The 16,389-nt window shown below is 29.0% G+C and overlaps 1 protein-coding gene across 34 annotated transcripts in view; it reads right to left on the bottom strand.

The window, feature by feature from the left end:
• Positions 1–16,389, bottom strand: part of LOC121114935 (KCNQ potassium channel) — a 579,520-nt gene that overhangs the window by 252,080 nt on the left and 311,051 nt on the right. For 4 of the 34 annotated variants that reach the window (XM_071887322.1, XM_071887323.1, XM_071887332.1 and 1 more), the window contains exon 1: positions 1,303–1,536. The exons of 26 other annotated variants lie outside the window; for them this stretch is intronic. The gene's annotated coding sequence lies outside the window, so the exon portion shown is untranslated. Of the gene's footprint in view, positions 1–1,302; positions 1,570–16,389 lie in introns of those variants that run through there. 4 more of the 34 variants (XM_071887340.1, XM_071887325.1, XM_071887350.1 and 1 more) reach the window with 3 other exon arrangements.

Genomic DNA, 16,389 nt, shown 5'->3' with positions numbered 1-16,389 from the left:
CAATCTAAAAAGTTTGACGAACACTGCCTAATAATATTTAGAAAAATTAAATTTATATTCTAATACAAACAATTATACATCATAACTGGTAGATTTAAACACAAAAGAGATACTCCAATGAAAAAACATTACCCCTAATGCGAAATCCGAAATAAATGAATTAATGCTTTACTAAAGGAATACCATAGTTTGTATTCTTTATCTGGCTCATATTATAGGACGTTAAACTGATATATTGCAAAACTAAAGACTGTGGGCAATTTGTATAAGGAGTACCCCAAAGTAACCAAACTATTTTTTATATAAATTTAATTCAAAATTCAAAAAAATCCAAATCCAAACCTTTGGGAAATTTCTAAAACAATGGTTGAAAAAATTACTTATAAAGGTACAGTGTTTATAATTCCGAATAAGTCCTACACAATTATCTCACAACACTATAAAAATAATGTACTTTAGAGAAGCCTCTTAATTTTTCATTGTTAAGATATTTTTTTTAAATTTGAAAATCACTCAAAAAATATTTGAAAAAAGGTTTGATATCAAACTTAGAAACTTTATATCATATAATACCATTCATTAGATCACAATGTAAATACATTTAAGAAACTTTAAATTTTTTGTTATTTTAGACCTTAATAATACAACAACAATGATGTGATATTTTCTAAGAGTTTTTGACACCCAAAATTCAAAACTTTATAAAATGTTTAATTAATATATAACTTTATTCATAATATACAGAAACATAGGCGTAAGAGACGTGTCAACTCTGTTAAAAGTATCAATATTACTACTTTTGTATAAATTTTTAATATGATTTGAAATTTTAATAAAAAGTTTAAATTTATACTTTTAAAAGAAAAAATTAAAAAAAAAAAATTCTAGAAAAAAGTGCATTTTAAAAATGGAAATAAATATTATATTCTGCAAAAATGTAATTTAATAATATTTTGGACACTTTTATAAAAAATGCATTAAGAAGGCTTGGGTTTTTCTAAAAATAGTTCAATCTAAAAATTAAAACGCTGCATTTTTTCTCAAGAAAGGACTTTAGAAATATTTTTTTTTATTTTTTCTTTAAAGCCGTTTGAAAAATTGGTCAAAATTAAAATACTCTGACACCTATATATATAAATATTTCAACTAGAAAATGACCTAAAATCCTTATATAAGTCTATATAAACTAGTATCAATACCCATTTATTCAAGTATATAATTACTCAAAATGCAATAATACAATTTTAATCTTACTCATCAATAAAAAAGTTAATAATAACATGAGACTTTGTTGATATCTACTCGAATAAAATACGTGAAATGATGTGTGAAAGTATGTCCTTTAATTTCATTAATTTGAAACGTAGTCACTTTTTGTAAAACACTCAATAAAAAAATAAGCACTTTAATTGTATTTATTTATATCTTCTTTGTCCACATAGCATTTATTATGTTCTAAAATGATCGAAGTTAAGCACTTTATGCCTTGTGAATGCCTGTTGGTTGTCTACCTATGGCTTTTTCCTGAGATACTATTACTGCTTGAAAGGACTACTTTTCTTTTCCATCGATGAAAAATAAAACAGCAAGGCAAGGAAGAAACAAGGAAGGTAAACTCTCTACATTTTCCTTTTCTTTCCATAACGTTTCTCCGCACGTCTATTTTCATACGTCATAATCAGCACGTTATATATTTATCTAAGCACACATTTTTAGAGATGGATTTAATCTTTTAAAGACATGATATTTTTAACATCCGTCGATTTCCCTTATTAATAAATATAATAATCTTAAATTATTATTTTTTTTTAAAGCCTTTATTTAGACAGCAAATAATTTATAAAAATTAGAATTATCTAAACTTTTTTGGTGAAGATGCATTTACAAAAATATAATTAAACTTTATAGCTTATAATTTCTTCACAAGATTAAGGCTTAAAAACATAAGATATTCATATATCTTAACTTCAAATATTACCATCTAAAATCAACAAAATACAAACATATAGCATTAAGAGCGAATTTGCTTTTATACTAATAGCTGTCTCGTTTTTTTTTATTTTTACTAAAAAGTTTGAGTATTTTCTGCAAAGCCCTTGATGTGTTTGATGAATGATGTCTAATGATACCAGAGGACCAGTCCCAATCACCCTCGATCGCCCTAAGGATCTTCAATTCGAACGCTACACATCTTGCCACCGGTGAAATTAAAATAGCACGAATATTCACTGCAACCACGAGTTCTCCTACAGTTATATTCTTTACTAGGTCACTCTTAACATTTAATAAAGGTTTTTCTATCGACCTAGCTTTAGGAGTACTTTTTTTATTACACTCAAAATAAAATTACGACAAAAATTATATTAACGTTATTGTCATCCAGATCCCTCAAGCCATAATTAATAAATGATCTCAGAATATGTAATTATGGACATTCAGAAAAAGCGTATTTAAAAGTTTTGAATAATTTAGTTTGTAGATAAATTTACATGGGTTATTTGTTTTTAATCAAAAAAATGTCTTGTAATTACAAAAAAAAATGATATAAAGCACATTTTATCAAACATTACTGCTTGATATGTTAAAAACTGCTAATGGCCCTGTTATTAGCAATATGGTGTTTGGAACAACTATTGAGCGTTCGACGTCATTGGCATAAAAATAATGATAGTAAAAGCGATTGAAGTCACAAAGCACTAAACTTGAATTTAAAAAAATTAATTTTCTTAACATTGTCTGGATTTTATTAATTCATAAATAGATATCTACACTCAAAAGAACAATATCTATTCAGTATATCAACTTGTTTGATCATTTGAAATTACCCTTCATAAGATGATTTAAGAAGTAATTTCAGTCGTACTTCAGTGTTTTTTTCAAATTGCGAGAGCCCAAAAATAACCGATATAACCTACTAAATATGTTAAGAAGGCTGTAAAATAACCATGAATATTTTAGAATTAATATAAAATGATAAAACGTTAGAAATTTAATACAAATATGGGTGATTGAAAGCTTCTAAGCACATTGTTCTTCCGGATGAAATCATATTTTTTGGGGAAGATTCCTTTGGATATACATACGTACATATATATTTAGATACTTTATGTAAGTAATAATATAAATGAAAGTTAAATATGTGACGTCATAGATATCAGCCAGTGACGTGATCATCAATCAATCTTCACCAATGTTTATAAGAATGAAAAAAAAATTGATGAGGCATAAATGAAGAATAATGGCAAACTATTATCGTGCTTGAAATATACTTATAGTTTTACAAGTCTAATATAATTGGTACTTAACAATAATAAGAGTAAAAACAATGACTTCTAGACAGAACTCTTAAATTTAGGACTTTTTCAGAGACCCTTAACAGTAATTCGACCAAACCCATTTTATGTCTCATTTTTAAGACCGATAGAGCCCTACAAATGAATAAATATGCTTGGGACAACTATGAATGGCTGAGATATGATTCATAAAAAAAAAATTAAACGACTAACTTTTTCTCCATTATATGTGTTATTTGTTATTAAATATCATTTAATATGACTGAAAAAAAAAAAAGCTTCGGTGTCGAAATATTGGTCCAGATTAATCTATAAAGAATATCGGAACGCCAAACCTGCAAAAAAATTGGTGTTGGACCAAGTCTAACACTTATAAACATGAAAGAAACATTTTTGTTTTTGAGCACATGGTGTACAAATTCTTATAATTGCATACTCATTTAATAATTAAATAATTTTAAAGTTCTTGGCTAATATTATTTTTAATACTTTTATATAATTTCATATAAAAAGATAGAGCATAATTAATGTTTTCAACATAAAGTAATCGTGTTAAGTAACTCGGTTCTTACATAAATTAATTGTATACTCACATATTATGTATGTTCATTTATCTCTTTTCTTTTAAGAATATGTTGCGTATTGTTCAAAGCAAAATTATATAACATAAAAGAGCAATAATAAGTGCATAAACTATTTACCTACTGGTTTCTATAGGTTTTTATTGGCAACCCAATCTATAAAAATAAAATGCAGTCAAGCTTGAATTAAGGAGCAAAGCATGGCAAACTGTATCTGACCTTTTAATACAGGTGATGTATTTTGGAACAACTAAAATGTTGAAAATAGTGGATAAAACAATAAAATAAAATAATACAATTTATGTCAGAACTGTAATGGGAAAATCAAAGTTGTCAAAAATGTAACAATGTGAAAGCGTAATACTTTTTTTAGCAGCAATTGAAAAGTAATTTTTTTTTTTCCAAAGCTGTTACTATTCTTATCTTATTATTGAAGAGAGGAAAAAGTAACAACTATTGCCTGAAAGACCAAGAGTAAGGCTGACAATTTGTTAGGGAGTTATAAGTTTGTCCTCGTTTGACTCGAAGAAGATTTGAGGGTCGATATGTCCATGTAAGATACATAGAGGGACTTGAGTTTATTTCCATCCTCTCATAGCAGCTTTTAGCTCATTTAATAAAACGTCATTAAAGTTAAGCTGCTCCTCTCCAAAACATGATTCAAATTGTTAGGATTACCTTGTTAATGTTTGGTTTCTTTTTTTTAAGCATACATATTTTGAAACTATAGAAAATAGATTTGTTCTCAGATAGAAAGGGAGGGTAAGATATAAATTTTATGGGAAAACACTCATTTATGTGCATGAATACATATTTTATTTATTCACTCGTCAAAAGAAGGTATATACGTCTATAACCGGTCATTCTTTCTTTGTGTTTTACTCTGCATTCTCTGTAAGTTTAAAAAAGTGACCATTATAAGTATGTTCGTCTATGAACATATATGGTAGCTATGTAATAATTTGTTTGTACCGTTTTTGTACCTAATTCCTTCATGTGAAATGGGACACGCTTAAATTTGGTGACCGTTCCATCAGGTTTAATTGTGTTTGACAATAATGCCACCCCTGATGCAAAGATAAATGTATAGGTACTTTTATTTATTTACTTTTTTTAAATTTCATTTTTTTTCCCAGTATATTCTTCTTCTTTTTTCAAATAAACTTTTTTTGTTTGACAAAAACAAATAGAATTTGTTTGGATGTTGACTCTTTTTTTAGAAACTAATATTGATCTCTGGTGAATTTACTCAATTATTCTTAACTATCATGATACTTTCACTTACAAAAATAATGAGTTAATAAGCATGGATAAAATAAAGTAAGATACATCAAAGTCTTTAAAAAAATCTGGGATTCTATTATCCCATCATATACATTTAGACTGTTAATAGGAAGACTATACAAGCATTCTCATTTATTTTACGGTATTATGAAAGTAAAATGGTAATTGAGTATTTACCCTAGTTTATAGCGGCATTTTTTTTATCTATTATTTATCCAATTTTTTAAGAAATTCCTTTTCGTGTATCTATTTACAAATTATATTACCAGCCCTGATTATTTAGGGTTTGCTTTTTTCTCATTAAAAAAAGACAAAAACACAAAGGATAACAACGAACTAAGAATAAATTTTTAATTAGGAAATCTATTAGCAAAGAAAAAAAATACATGGGCAACACTGCCTTTAATACGTCAAAACTTATGAAAAAGAGAACCAAAAGGAATTGAATTGAATTTACTTTCTATAATAATATTTTTTCGAACGACCATAAAAAATTTAACGGCTGTAAAATTATTTGAATTTAATGACCTACCTGTATGTGTTCAGTGTTGTTTATCGGGATAAGTGGGGAACTTTCCCTGCCCCGTACTTAATTATAAACACATGCTACATTGTTTTAAATAAGATTTTTTTTTCTCAGTATATAACAGCATTCTGGTAAAAGTACTAACCAAATTTTTGAAAAAAATAACAAACATAAATGTCAGATAGACTATTTTATTTTTATAGACATTTTATTACCTATATAAATAAAATAAATTAAAATTTTATTTTCTATAAAAAAAAAATTCTACTACAATTTAAATTACAGAGGGAAGATAAGGACCCAAAATTTTATTTTCGCTTTAGATTCTACTCACAGAACAATCACCTTGGGTTGTATCGACCAAAATATGTTTTGTACGGTCCACTCCATTTATAAAAAAAGAAAGAGAATTACGACTGTTACTGTAAAAGGCTGAATTTAAAGTGCCCTGGGGAAAACATTTGTGCTAATTAAATTAAATTCCAAAAGATTTAAATATTTTTCAAGTAGTATAGTAGTTTGCCATTATTCTGTATTTACGTCTAAATTATGTACATAAATATTTTAAAAATTGATAAAGGTTGATTGTTGATAACGTCACTGGCTGCAATCTAAGATAACGTTATTCGGCAAATTGTGTTCTATAGGAGGGTATTTGTGTACCATTCCGTTCCTTCCTTTAGATTAATGACGGAGTCGTACGGGACATCAAAATTTTGGGACCACCGTGGCTGTGTATTTTTCACTCGGGGTAATAAAATTTTAAACTTTATGTCCAACAGGCTATCTGACAAACAGTGAGCAGAGGAGAAAAAACTTTACAATGTGCCATTTTATTCAATTTGGACTAACAAAGCCTAAAAAGGGCATGCCCGAAGGGGTACTAGGGATTTAAATTTTTTGAGAAAAGTGGAACTGTTAATATTTTTAGCTTAATCAATATAGACTGCGAATTTAACTTTTAGGAGGTATAATTTACAAGCAATTCCAGACACATTTTGCAAAGTAATCCACGTTATAATGAATAAAAAGTAATTTAATGCATCGAAATGAATATCAGAGAGACTTTATCACATTTTTTCAAGTGTATTCTAAAGTTAATTAAATATATAAAAGTATTATTATAACAAATCCTCCTAAGGATAGAAAATGTCTTTAGTTTCAAAATAAATTCTTAATCTAATTAAAACGATGTTGTACTGATAAAAATAATTTAAATCATGTAAAGAAAAAATCTATTTTTTTATTTTTTTTTTGGTGAAGATGAGAAAAAAAAACTCTATTTATGGTGTGATCAATGACAGAACGTTCTTATTTTTTAGGATTGAAATATAAAACTAGACCAGACTGAAGTGTGGTCTTTAGTCTTAAAGTACATAAAACAAAGTTATAAACTTTTGTATTTATGAATAGCTTTTTGAAATAAACAACACGTCGATACTTTTTTTGTATCACACAACATTTGTTTTTTAAAAGAAACAGAAAAGGGCCCAAGATCAGTTGGTCAGTAGGCAATTTTATGTTAAACATTTTAAATAGTAGTAAAATTTTAATTTAATTAATCAGACTAAGGATTTCACTGGTCTACTCTGTTTCGTAAAACGCACACGACTCGTTCTTTTTAAAAGATGGAGAAAAAAAGCTGCAAATTTATATTGAAGTTTGGTGACAATGAAACACTTTTATGAGATGTACATTTGGTGATTACTATTAAAAAAACTGTTTCTTCAGAACTAAACACATAAAATGGTGAGTTTTGTTTTTTTGCATTTATATTCATTTATCTTGGATGTTATATATATATAAAGGCCCTCGAGACTGCCTTAGAGTATCATATTGTTCATATCAGGTCTGAAATGAGTCTTCACTGTCTTTATTGTTAAACAAAAATTCAGATAAATGGCTAAATTAGCATCAATCAAAGAACAAAGTACAAAATGTGTGGTTTGTCAATAAAAAAGCAAGGAAGAATGATGTTTTTCAAATTATTTGCATTAACCCTTTGGACAGGATGCAAATTGCAGAAATTAATAGATACATTTAAAAGGCATATTGAGACCAATTTAAGCCGCTCAAATCAAATAAGACTCTATATTATAGCTCCAATCTTTTACTTTCTTAATTCATCGAACAAAATTTGAATACAAAACCCATCATTGACTCTCTATGTATCATTGACGTTTTATAAATATGAATTTATGATTTTTGTTCAAGATTGTTCATTATATTGCCGCACCACAAATTCAAGTAAAATCGATATATTGAAAATTGTAGAAAAATCGGATTTTGTTAATATGGGATAAGAACAGCCACCCTGTCGTAATATAAATACACTTTTTATAATAAATGATGTACATCAAAATACATGCAGAGATAAATATATATGAAAGACAAAACACTTGGATTAATCATGGTTTAGTGTCAAGAGCAATCCATTGAATAAATAAATAATTTTTCATTACATTATGTAGAATCATTTTCCTTTATTAATGAATGGTTAAGACTGATGAATATTATGGCACCCAAGAATGGGATCCTTTATTTCCCTCCCCCCCCCCTCATTTTTGATGACCAATATTTATTTGACATCAGTAAATACAAGACACTAAAAATCTTATGTGAATACTATTTAAAACCGGGCTAGTTGGTGCACTTTACACTTTTTGACATATTACTCAGCATGTAAAAGTTAAATTAAGATTTAAGTTGGTTTTTTTTTCTAAGTTTCCTCCGGGACCATTGTAAAAGCAAGCCAACTAACTTGAAAAACATTTTATATTTTTCCTCGAAAAAAAGTATCAAAACCGTACCAAAGCGAAACAACACCTTTGGTATCGTAACAATACTCGTAAACTAATAAGATTAGAAATACATTATCCGTAGATTATGATTATATTTTTTTGACTGTTTTAGTGAGCGATACTTAGAGTATAGATATATATGTAGTGTTAAAAAATAGATTATGTAAGCGAATTATTTTCATCAACGCACAAACTGGCTAAATATCAATTTCTCATTACCCAGAATTTGTTGTTGAGAAGGAATCGGTTAATTAGGAATACTATGAAATTTAAGTATTTGCTTATATACTTTAAGAAGAAACAATAATATATTTAAAGATAGTCGTACGCAATTCTCATTTTATCATTATCCCAAATAGTCCACTTTTTTAAATTCAATAACCAAATCCGACTCAACTCCAAATGTTATATTGTTTTTAACATATATATTATATTTCCAATACCAACGTATGTCCAGATATGGAACAGAATATAAATCATTCACCAGACAGATGGATAAATCGTGAGTTTTTCGGATTGATTCCTACTCCTTATCTTTTTTTGCAATTATCAAAAGTGCATTATAAGATTTACTTGTAGAGTGTGTCCAAGCTATCTACTCCACCACTTTGGTGCACTCTCTTGGGCAAACGTGGGGAATTAAACAGCTAATTTGTTTTTAATAGATAGATTTTTTAAACTTGCACTAATTGGAAAAAAATTTGATCAGTTGACGAATTGGCTGTCCCAAATATTTGGAAAAGGCACGGACCCCTTCTTGGAATATACACCTGGAGAGACAACATATCAATTACTCGAAATCTTAGACTCAGTGAGACGTTCTTTTGCAAGTTTAGGAGAGCCTAACAAATGGCAGCAGGTCTCGGCTCCCTCCCACACCTGAAAAGAAAGTCTCAAATGACTCATAGACAATTTTAAAGACTTCATCTCACTGGACTTTGGCCTCCAAACTCGCCAGATCTGAATTCAATGAATATTTTTTTTGTATGGGACACAATCAATAGAAAAAACTAACCGAACCCCCAGCAACACCAAAGACCAACTTATCAGTCGCTTTCAGTCACGTATAGAGAATTTAATTGAAGCTATATGTGATTTTATTTAATAAAATCAATTAGAATCTAACAAGCTTTCAGAGTCTGGTTTTATTTTTTTAATCTGATAACTGGTTGGAGAGAAAATTGCGTTTAAAAAAAAATCAATTTCGCGGTACAAATAACTTATGCACCCTGAATATATCAATATTTGTATAAATCTTTACATTGGGTATAAAAAGAAAAGAATGAGTAGAAATACATAAGATTGTTGTTATAGTAAAGTTCTATCATACGAAAAAACTCGATACTTCATTCAACATAATTTAACATGGACTATTTACTTATTTAGTAAACTTATGTTATGTAATAACTAAATAGCGGATTTCCTAGCAAAATAATTATTTCGTGGTAATTTCCTGTTGGTCTACAACTCCTATTAACTCCGGGAAAGCGGGATCCTGGTATTTCGGGAGATAACCCATTAATATAGTAAGCAAAAAAGTATAATAATCCATGCAACATTACTGTAATACCTTATCTAATATTAAAACCTTTTTGAAGGATTCAATTAAATATTTAAAGCTCTTTAAAACCTATTATCTATTTTTGGACTCTCATTCTAGAAAAACAGCAATTTTTATGACTAATCGTTGATTATAAATATCAAACGTTCTCAATAATAATGTAAAATGCATAACGGTTTGTTTAAGTACTAGATAAAAATACACAGGTACCTTGATAGTTTACAATTGATTTCATGATAGAGCTTGTAACACAATTTGCTTGCGTCTATATCAAATTATTATTTTTATCGTATCTTTTAAACAAAAAGAAAAAAAGAGGCTCAAAAACAGCTGGTATTTAGCCGTTACTTCACAACTGTGGAATGATTATTCAATAATTATTGGAAATTGTACACAGCTTACCAAGAGCGACCAACGACCAATCAACGTTTAAAAACTTAAAATGGAAAATAAGCCATAAACATCGACAGTCGACAATAAATACTGTGTAAATTTTTCTGTTAATGAGGTAATGTCGTGCTATAGAATCTATTTCCGCCATATAAATCATTATAATTGCGATCCTGATAAACATGAAGAAAAAAAAAGTTGTAGGTTGAGGCAAAATAACATCATGACTACGACTTATATGTAAAGAAACTCGTATATTTTAGGGACAGGGGATTTAACCCTTATGCTTCAAAGCTGTATGCCAGATTACGCTCTAGAGTTTGTGAAGATTTCATTAGAAATATACTAAAATAATATATACTTTTACCTAATCATTGACCCATTGCAAAAAACATACAACTGGCGAAACATAGAAAATTGAAATTAAAAACTTTTTGGTGGTAAGCATGCATAGAGATTTTGATTCTTCATTTTTTCCCCCAAAAAAGTAAATATTTTTCCATATTTCAGAAGCAACAATATGCTATAATTAATCATTATAATACGAGAATATTTCTATTTATAATGAATTTCAATTGTAATCAAAAAACTCCATATGAGCGATGAACCTTCATAGAGGGCAACTTGAAATTTGGGACACCTATGAAGGACTGATAAATGGGACTGATTTCGTATCCAGAATTGAAGAACGATTTAACCAAAAAAAAAAATTGTTTTGGAAGAGGAAAATGGGGAAATATTAAAACATTCAACACAACACATTTAATATGTATTAGTTTTCTCTTAAATTATTTTGCATTTTAATTCACATTATGAATATTTTTTTCTCAGAACAACATGCATATTCTTAGAGTAAATTAACCTGTACAAGTGAGCTTTTTTCACGATAATTGAGGAAGAAGTCAGTTTTTTTGGAAAAAATAGGAATTTTTAAAACTTTGAGGCTCTTGAGCTACATCTAAACATTTAATTTTACTTAACCTCTCGCAATGGTATTGTTTAATAAAAAAGAAGGGATTTTCACACGGTGAATTAGACAATTCAAAAAAATAAAGAAAATAAAATTTTTTAATATACATAGGTATATAGAATATATATCAATATTTTTGCACCCATTCCAGTACCAATTTTGTTATCGGAATTTTGATATTTTTTGATTAAATTTGTTGCATTAACATAGAAACAGTTTTGAACAAAATAAATAGACAAGGAGAAAATCTCAGTTTATTTTTTACTTCATATAGACGAACAGTCAACAGTATATTTTATAGATATATTTGAGCCAACTATAGACTTTGTATTCAAACTTATGGGATAAGTTAAGATACCCAAAAAAATATAAGCTCTTGTATAAAACCTTCACTTGATTTAAGAGACTTATATTAGCCACGATAAAGGTTTTGAAATTAAATCTATCGATTTATTATTCTTTTATTGTGACAATCAATTTTGGCTTGATTGGCGCTATTTGCAGTGCCTCCAAAGGGTAAATAAGAATAATTTATCGATATAAATTAACGATATTTCGTTAAATTATTCCAGCTTGCTTTTGTGTTCACTGCAAATGTAAAACACAAATGTTAAAATGGGTATTTTGGATGATCTTATAAAAGAGTCTGTAGGTTTTTTGTTTGTGTTGGTGGGGAGATTAAGTTTTGTAAGACAGAACAATTTATTTTGGGGATGACTTAACCGTAAGAAATATGTAAGGTACTATAATAATTATCGGATCAACACTTTATTTGAGGTAACGGTGCTGTAAGTATCTGTTTAAATACCATTTTAATATAGTATTGTTTAAAATCCATTAGTTTTCCGTTAACGCTATAGAACCGGTACATGGAGCAACACTAATAAGGATAAAATATAAATTTCGTGGACCCAGTCCAAAAAATTTTTATCTGGTCAAGTTTAAACTGAGATACTTAACTTTATATATTAGATATCTTCTCCAAATATTGAAGCTAGGAGATTCAAACTTTGTTATCATCTTTAGCATATTGAAGTCACTAAAATTTACATTTTTTTTAACTATTTATGTCTGTAATACATACCGAATTTATACAATGCATTTATTCTTACATTTTTGAAGGCAAAATATCTTAAATTCAGTAGTAAACTGAGCTATCTGGTTAGGATTGTGTAATAAAGCTTACAAGTTAAAGATATATAAATATCTTAGCAAACTAAGAGATGATACAGTTTACTAAAACTGTTTTTTACACGAGTTCATGTAGCTATTGAAGTAAAATAGTGTTATAACTGTATTTGTTAAAAGCTAATGATATGGATTGTATACCGCAGCAGCAAATAGTTAATCTGCAATAGTCACAATTTGTCTGAATGAATGCAACACTGCACAAGGTTACTAGAACAAGGTTAGGCAACAAGAAAATTATGAACCATTTCCCTTGTATTCATATTAGTATAGCTTGTATAAGTTAAGTAGATACTTAAATACATATGTCGTGCGTATCCTTAAAAAAGAACGCAAATAGTTATAAAGCAAATGTATAATAAATATTACACTTATATTTTGAATGAATAAAAAAGGTTTTCATCAATAATTTACATCAAATATATTTTAATTTAAATTAGGATAAAGATAGTTTCATCATATTTTTTTTTTGTGTGAACGTTTGTAAAGATCCTTAACTTTAACTTTCTTTGTAATAAAATGATGACTCATTGTTTAAAAGCATAGAAAAAATCAAGTGACGCATTTGGCCACTTTGCTGCGTCAAACACTCTTCCCCAATCATTTAAATGCTCTTGATGAGCAGAGGTTTAAATAATATAAAAACCAGGAAGTTAAAAAAAAGAAACCGAAGATTAAAGAAGTCATTCTGACAATTTAAAAAATGTTTGGGAGAAAAGCAGATTAGCTGTCATAACCAAAGATGTGAATATTGGCTAAATCCTTGTAAGTGTCAATCAAAAAGAACAGTATCATAGTTGACAACGTATGTGAACCTTGATAGACGACATATCTACTAAAAAAGATCAATGAATAAAATATAGTTCTCCTCACTCGCTAATACGTTTGAATTTTCAAAATAGGGATAAATAATTATTAAAAACACTAATATCTTGCAGATTACAATCATATGATTTATTTAAATGTTTTTTCACGATGATTCAGACAATTTACACAACCCTATTATGACGTTTCATTAATTTAGCTTCGAAAAGCTATGAGATGAAGGAAATAGACAAAAAAACACTCCGTTTCTGTTAATAATATGTGCGTGAATTACAGGAATGCCGATCCTTCATTCTTCTCTGAGCCAACAAGGACTTACATTTATAACTCAACTACAAATGCTCAGAGTTACTCTACCTCTTTCACATACTAGTGATCATTTATACTTTTCTTCTCTCTTCACGAATAAAAAAAATAATGATGACAGCAAAATATATTTTCAGGTAGCAATTACAAAAAGATCACAATCTTAAATTTTTATATTTTTTGAGCCCCTGATGATAAATCAGAAAGAGTTTAACAGAAATCCCACTAACCAAGAAAAGACAAAATTCAGAACCCAATATTGATTGATGAGCTAAAACGCACAATTAATAGAGTTGTATAAAATTTGCTGGAAAAAAAAACAGTCCAAATTAACAAAGTAACTCAAAGAATTTAAAAAATATTTTGGAGAAGAGTAGCTAAGCTGTCATGACTTTTTATTAGATCAGGTGTGATAGGAAAGAAATACACACAACTCTTACTCCGTATCTAATAAGGAATGGCTTTTTTCTCCATTTTCAATTCTACTTGGAGTCCAACGAAGACAAAAGCATATAACTACTCAAGAAATCATATTTTATACACTTCTATCAATTAATGTCAATTATAAGATATTCAAAAGCTTTTAACTGAAAACAAGGGTGATTAAAATGAATCAAGATTAAGTTCAATGTGCATAACTTCCATTAGAAAAATATATTGTATTATAATCAACATTGTTGCTTTTGATGACGTTAAATTATACGTAATTTCTTGTATAAATTTATCGCGAGAACTCTGTTTATGTACTGTAAGTAAATAATTACTACAAAACCATCTATTTTTCTTATACATACTTTATTCAATATCTCCATTATTGCTTCCACAACACAATTATGTATACATACTAATATGGAAGTTACTTAAAATTAATTATAAATATTTGAGAAATTATTTCATTAAATATGCATCGTTTAATGGCATTGCATTTTTAATAAAATGTAGGGTTCTTTTTATATACATAAAAAAACTCATTACATAACTTAAGTAGAATACTTTTATAAACAGTTATGATACCCATAAATGGTAAATTCTGCTTGCTCTATTATGATTATAATAGAACATATAATTTATCTCCGTTTGTATATTATACAAAAGTAATAGACAAAAATTGGTGAATATAATATTAAATAAAAAAGTAGAATTGGAATCAATAGAATAATATACTGTAGGACAGGGGTTCCCAAACTTTTCAGCCTACAACCCCCAAAATAAAGGTCTCAGAGACTGGCGACACCCAACGACACTGAAAGTGTTCTGTAATGTTGTGCACAGCCACCCACATGCACTATACGTGCGCACCTACGTGTCTGATCTCCCATACAGCGTGCGCACACACAGATTAAGGGGCACCGCTCACTTCACCAACGTACTACAAGATCAGATCTCGTTCACGTAAAGCACCTAATGAGTGAGTGACTACTTCTTAACAATTGAAACTGTGAAAACACAGAGTATCTCAGGTCAAAGTTGCTCTGAGATCAGCGCCGCAGCTTCTTGAGCAGAGCAGAAGCTCCTGATAGTTTGTACTGAGTTTCTGTGTCCACCTCTAGTCTGACCTACTCTCATGTTTAGTTTTAATATTTCGTCAACTAAAATATATCTTTTTAAGATATTAGGCTGTAGCTATTTAATATTTCGTCAACTAAAATATATCTTTTTAAGATATTAGGCTGTATCTATTTAATATTACTTATTTCAAAATAGAGTACTTCTTCTTTTATACATTTCATACATTGACACACATATATGGAGGACTCAAATACAAAGATGAAATTATTTTATAGTAATTTAAGAAATCAAATTCAACCAGAATACAAGGAAAATTGAGATTCTGCACGCTCACTCGCCCTGACCAATGCTCTAGTTTCCTCTTGAATGGCCAAATTTTTTTCATTTATTTACAGGATGTTAATGTTTTTATCTTGTACTGCAAGATTAAGTCCATTCAATTTTTCAAATATGCAAGACAAATACGCCAGCCCTGCTATCCAATCAGGGTCATTCAGGTGGTCGGCGAGCTGGGATCCATGCTTCATCAGAAAAAGCTGCACCTCGTCCTGCAGTTTATATAGGCGGCGGAGCACATTTACCCGCTAGAGCCATCGGACTTTGGTATGGAACAGTAGTATCTTATACTCTAATCCCAGTTCATTACACAGATAGACAAACAGTGTAATATTGAGTGGACGTGTTTTTATATATTTAGCAAGTTTAACTGCAGTGTCAAAAACATGTTTAAGTTCTCGTTCAAGCCTTTTACTGGCAAGGGAATCCCTGTGCATCATGCATTGTGTGCCATTGATGTGCGGCGCCACTTGTAATACTCTTGCTCTCAGTCCTTTCATTTTCCCCAGCATCGTTCCAGCCCAGTCTGTACACACACCCATGCAATTTCTCTAATGTAGTCTCTCATCTCTTAGTTTGCTGCCAAGCTTTTCACAAATGTCCTCATTTAGTTTTCGGTCAAATCTGCATATGACAAAAAAAAAGTAGTTGGGCAGAGTTAGATATATCTCTCGATTCATTTATTTGTAAAGCATTTTTTTCTCCTTTTATTCTGTTTGACAGCGCCATTGATTCCATCTCATGATCTAATTTATCCCCATGCTATGCCCGAACCATAGCTATAGGAGCAAGTTTAATTAAGGTTTCATCAATTGTGTT

This window comes from Lepeophtheirus salmonis, chromosome 3 (assembly GCF_016086655.4).
Source record: "Lepeophtheirus salmonis chromosome 3, UVic_Lsal_1.4, whole genome shotgun sequence".
NCBI classification, from domain to species: Eukaryota; Metazoa; Arthropoda; class Copepoda; order Siphonostomatoida; family Caligidae; genus Lepeophtheirus; species Lepeophtheirus salmonis.
This window is presented reverse-complemented; position numbering and strand designations above follow the sequence as displayed.